Source organism: Macadamia integrifolia, chromosome 11 (genome assembly GCF_013358625.1).
Source record: "Macadamia integrifolia cultivar HAES 741 chromosome 11, SCU_Mint_v3, whole genome shotgun sequence".
Taxonomy (NCBI): domain Eukaryota; kingdom Viridiplantae; phylum Streptophyta; class Magnoliopsida; order Proteales; family Proteaceae; genus Macadamia; species Macadamia integrifolia.
In genome coordinates this window covers 15,646,138-15,651,388 of record NC_056567.1, presented here as the reverse complement: position 1 = coordinate 15,651,388, position 5,251 = coordinate 15,646,138, and the positions used below count along the sequence as shown (strand labels likewise).

At 34.9% G+C, this 5,251-nt stretch overlaps 1 long non-coding RNA gene across 3 annotated transcripts in view; it reads right to left on the bottom strand.

Annotated features, from left to right (window-relative positions):
- Positions 1-387: 387 nt before the first annotated feature.
- Positions 388-5,251, bottom strand: part of LOC122093425 — a 13,595-nt gene continuing 8,731 nt past the window's right edge. For 2 of the 3 annotated variants that reach the window (XR_006144443.1, XR_006144442.1), the window contains one exon: positions 388-765. This is a non-coding gene — a long non-coding RNA (uncharacterized LOC122093425). Of the gene's footprint in view, positions 766-2,819; positions 3,542-5,251 lie in introns of those variants that run through there. The other variant, XR_006144444.1, reaches the window with a different exon arrangement.

The window sequence follows — 5,251 nt, the reverse complement described above, 5'->3', positions numbered from 1 at the left end:
ATTTGGTCAACTACAGATTGACAATGCAACATATAGGAATAGCATTATAGGTGTAAACAAGTGAAAGGGAAGTTAAGCACTGCTTGACAACGTTTCTGCCATTTCTGTGTCCATAAATAGTAAAAACATAAATTCACGTTTCTGGGAACAGAAACGGATTTTTGGATGTTTGATAAACTTGTTTTTTGAAACGTTTTTTGCACACATTGCTATTTGATAACAGCCATTTCTGAAAACGTTTCTTACAGAAAAAAATGTTTAAAACAATATAAAACATGATCTTTATTTAATTTAAAAGGAAATCATAACCCTTTGGTCCAACACCATTTTCAAAACCGAAAAATCTTGCACACTTTATCGTACATCATCATTTTTAACTATTACAAATTAATCTAAAAAACATTATATTGTTATTACATTCACAATATATCAAATGTCTTAAACAACAGTTAATTTCCAACAAGATCCAACTGCCACCTTTGTTTAGGTCCACCTTGTTAGCTGCATCAAGGATATCTGTAAATTTCCTTCTCTTTTCCTCAAAGACTTCAATCTCGCTTTTTAATATTCTTGTCTTCTACTCTTCGCCTTGTATTGCTCTTTGTAAATATCTCTTTACAAAATCAGAGGATGGAGATGATAAAGATGAATGAGTTTCAATGTAAGAGGTTCCCGACAATCGAATGAACGTGTGCTACAAAGAGTACTAGAGGAATTGCTATCAGCACAAATCCATCTGAAAATTTTGCAACCTCGATCTTGGGCCTGTAAGTTATTTAAACTGTATTAGGACAATAATTTTCACAATTATGCAACTATACATCAGTCTTGAGATAAAGTTATACCCCAATTGATTTTGGCAACACCAGAATCTACAACTATAGTTTGTTTCGATCTTCATGACGCATACCTTACATTGTCGTTCCCCACAATCACATATTCTAAATTCAACTACCCACGTGAGAAAATCATTATGTTTTGGACATTTGAAGTACGCTCTACCAATATTAGGATCTTGTTTTGTTGTGAACTTATTCCACAATCCTTTATAAATTCGCATCTAGCCATTATAGTGTCACTGGAAGATATTTGGCAAGCACAAATACTACATTGGCATACGTAAAGTATCATGAATAGAAAAAAAAAAAAAAAAAAAAAAAAAAAAAAGAACAAAAAATAAAAATAAAACACTATATGCATCCACAACTTGGTAATTTAAAAAAGAGACATACTAGTACATTATCCACATAGAAGGTAAGTACCTCCAAAATACAATTAAATTACTCAATAATAGACAAATATAAAACATAATCAACAATCTTTACATATTATGGTCCACCTAATGGAATCAAAGTCATTTCCTTTGATATAGCCATATGATTGGCTATAGTTAGGCGTACTAAAGACATTTGTCTAGCTGATTGTCTCTGGGTCGTATTAGATTTAGAAACATGAAACTCCTAAGTATCGGGATTCATATGGTCTTCTATAGCCCATTCACATTCGTACTCATTAAATAACTCATCTTTAATTGTCTGTTCTTTGATGTAATTATGGACCCCACAACAAGCCACTACGATTCTTGCCTGATCAATATGATAGGCCTCCATATTCCTTAAAATTTGGAATCTATTTTTCAAAACACCAAATGTTCTTTCAATTACATTCTAAATGTCTGTGATTGAATAACTCCTTCCTTGTTCTAGGTCTAAGTCTATTCTCTCTAAAATCCTGTAAGTGATACATTTCTCCTCGGAATGGTGTCAAATACCCAATTTGATTTGTGTTATTCGAGTCTACAACATAATATTTGCCTGCAAGTATTATAGAAACACGTACATAATAAGTTATCTTTTCAATATCCTAATTATATTGAAAAGAAAACTCAAAATAATAAATCAACTAATTATACCTGGTGGAGGATGAGGAAACCCAAGGGTATCATTTGTTTTGGCTGCTTCAAACACCCTTACATCATGTGCACTGTCTTCCCAGTCCACATTCACAAACGTGAAACGCATATCAAATGAACATACACACAACATTCTGTGTGATCAAAGCTTCCGATTTTGATACCATGTTTGCTCGAATCTAGGGACGATGGCACTGATATGTTTGCCATCAATAGCACCAATGCAATCATATAAGGTTCACACAGGCATTTAAAGTTATGTGTATTATACAACGGAACTTCATTGACAAAAAACATAACTACTTATATGGAGATTGAGATTACCTTAAAATATGGATAGAACCTTGGGTTGTTGGCAATCTCTGGAGGAACCACTTGAAAATTTGGTAGTCTGATTGTTTTATTTGAAAATTAAAGCATCGTGTGTAACACTGTATGGAAGACAACGCTAATCGTCTGTCCGAATTGATTGAATCTCATTTGGACTTGTCTATTACTCAAGCCCTAACCTACTATAATAAGAAATATTGCTACTTGCTCATCTACTCAAATGAAATGACTGTCATCTAACCATCCCCTATGTATCATTCTATCCTGCAGGTTGAGAAAGACAAGTCTTTCAACTCTAAACTCCCGGTAGCAAAGGTTTGAATGTCCAGCGAGTGCCTTTGCTACCATTACAACTCTTGTGTAACTACTATCATGACATGGTTCTCTCATTTGATAGTTACTTAGCAGGTTTTGAAATTGATGTTTAATGATCATATCATCATCATCACTTGATGACCCTATGAGGTTGTTATTAGGCTCAAATGATATAACTATAATTAACACTAGATTCATTGGTTACATCAAACTAGTGTAGAGAATAACCCATATAGCATGATAAAAAAACATTAAACACATGAAAGTAAAAGGAAATTCATTCAAACAACCATGAGCAAAGTTGGCACAAAGACCAAGTACTGAAAAAGTCATTAAACATAAAAACATTAAACAAGTAGTCAAAAAAAAAAAAAAAAACTTCAACCCATTGTCCAGAAAGCCACGTAAAATAAAAGTCATATAAAAAGCATTACTTCAAGTGCTTTATCATCCACATCCTCCTCTCCGGAATCACTTCCACGAATGACAGTTGCCAAGCAGCATCACTGTGTATTTTTTGCTGAGCCATCACATACAACTCTTCTAGAATATCTTCTAGAGTGTCCAACAATTTCTGGCAACTGATTACACTGTGTGGTCCATCCATCAAAGGATAAGCAGGTCGGACTGTTGTGGAATTAGTAGTGGATGCACACTTCTCCATTCTCTAAGCCACAAATTTCCTAAAATCCATGGCAGAGTTGGTAATGGACCTTGATTGGCTCTTCTTCCTACGATATGTAAACGTTTTGTCAAGTCTCGTCTTTGGTGTAGTTGGGTTGACCTCTTCATCAACATCAGTCTCCTCATGACTAGTCTCCTCAAGGTGATCTTGATCAAGTCCCAAGTTGGTGGTCCTTGAAGTAGCAGCAGAGGACTGCGAAAGACCTCTATCTCCACATCACTTGAGTCAGAGAAGATCTCTAACAACTCTGGCCATCATGAAAAACTATGCCTTCTATATTTAGTCCATGTTGGGTTTGCCTGTAATCCAAAATGAAGGCATTATTAAACACTTTTTGGTTAAGAAGTATAGAATCATCCAACTATACACCAAAAGGTGTGTTATACCTTAATAGCACCCTCCCACACAGAATCTTCAGCGGTAGCAGTCCTAGTATTTGAATCCCAGCCAAATCCCATTGTTTCCAATAGACCCTTGAAGCTATTGTAGTCACCATGTAATTTGTTCATCTTATTATGGAGTTACTCCTTCCCAAAAGGTTGCTTAAATTCGACTTCCATTCCCCTTTTTATATTATCCCATGCCACCTTTGTGAACGTTGAGTTGGTCTTCTGACCATTCCTCACATTCTGAACCATTAAGTTGATGAATGCTTATAGCTCAGCAACATTTAGGGGTGTAAGTTTGGCAATCATAGCAAGAATATCCACTTCCAGGAATGGAGAATGGTAAGAGAAATAACATCCTAAGATGCCTCCCATTTGTCAGTGCATTATAACAACTTCAATTTAAATGCACAAGCCTAGTCAGTAGAGACAAATAGATGCCTGAACAGATCCAAGGGATTTGATGAGATTCCCAATCAAATACTTTTTCTATCTGTATTGCAGGGGACAGTAAAAGCTAAGATCCTCCAAAATTAGGTAAATTCTGCCATTTGTTCCACTTTGTTTACATATATATGCACCCTTTTGATTAGTTATTAGTAGTACCAGAATGGTCAAATTTTATAGTTTCATTGTAATTAGAGCCAACAGCAATTATGTAATTATGTAGAACTTGGCCTTGGGTTTCAATCTATACATGAATTATTCTTATTGCATATAATTGCGTCTATCATGTTCTTTGAGTTATCTCTCGCCTCTCTCCCCTTCATCCCTATGGTTGTCACTCTTTCTTCTCTCTTTGGACAACATCCTTTTCCCTATCTTTCCCATTGCAGGCTACTGCTAAAATCAAATAATCAGCATACCTATTTTCAGCCCTGGTTTGTCATAAAATATATATACATATATATATATATATATTTCAGATTTGGGCCTGTTAAGCAGCCACTCTGATCTTTGATTCCTAACTTAGAACCTATGATTTAGAAATGACTACTGATTTATGCTTTTCTTGAATTTGTTCTTGGCTTTCATACTTCTTTTTTTTTAATTTTTATTAAAAAAAAATTAAATCTGCTCTTCTTGTTTCTTAAGCCTGTTTCAAACAAAAGATCAACTTATTCATTTGAATTATGGGAATTTAGTTTTGATATTTTATGTTTTTATTGGGATCTGCTTGTGGTGAGTTGGGTTGCATTGGTTAAAATTAAATGAGGGGGGGGCCTGTGTTCTCAGTTTTTTTTTTTAATAATAATTTGATTAATAGGGTATGATGGAAGTATAAGAGGGGTGAGAGTGTGTCAAGAGAAAAGAGTAAGGAGAACTCCTGATGGGACACATCAAAGGGGGACTAATGTAGAGTCGATTCCCTACTAGACAGCTAGAAAGCAGCCCCACAACAAGATCACTCAATATCAATATCAGTATAATATATCAACAGTTCCAACAATATGAAATAAAAGAGACACCCAAGAGTAGGTGAACCAGCAAGGTACTTTAGTTCTTAAAACCCTTAGCAAAGCTTAACAGTACCTTGGGTGATGTCACATAAGCCGTTCCACCTGAGAATTTAAAGTCTAAATTTGCAATGTTTTTTTTTTCTTTTTTTTGGGGGGGGGGGGG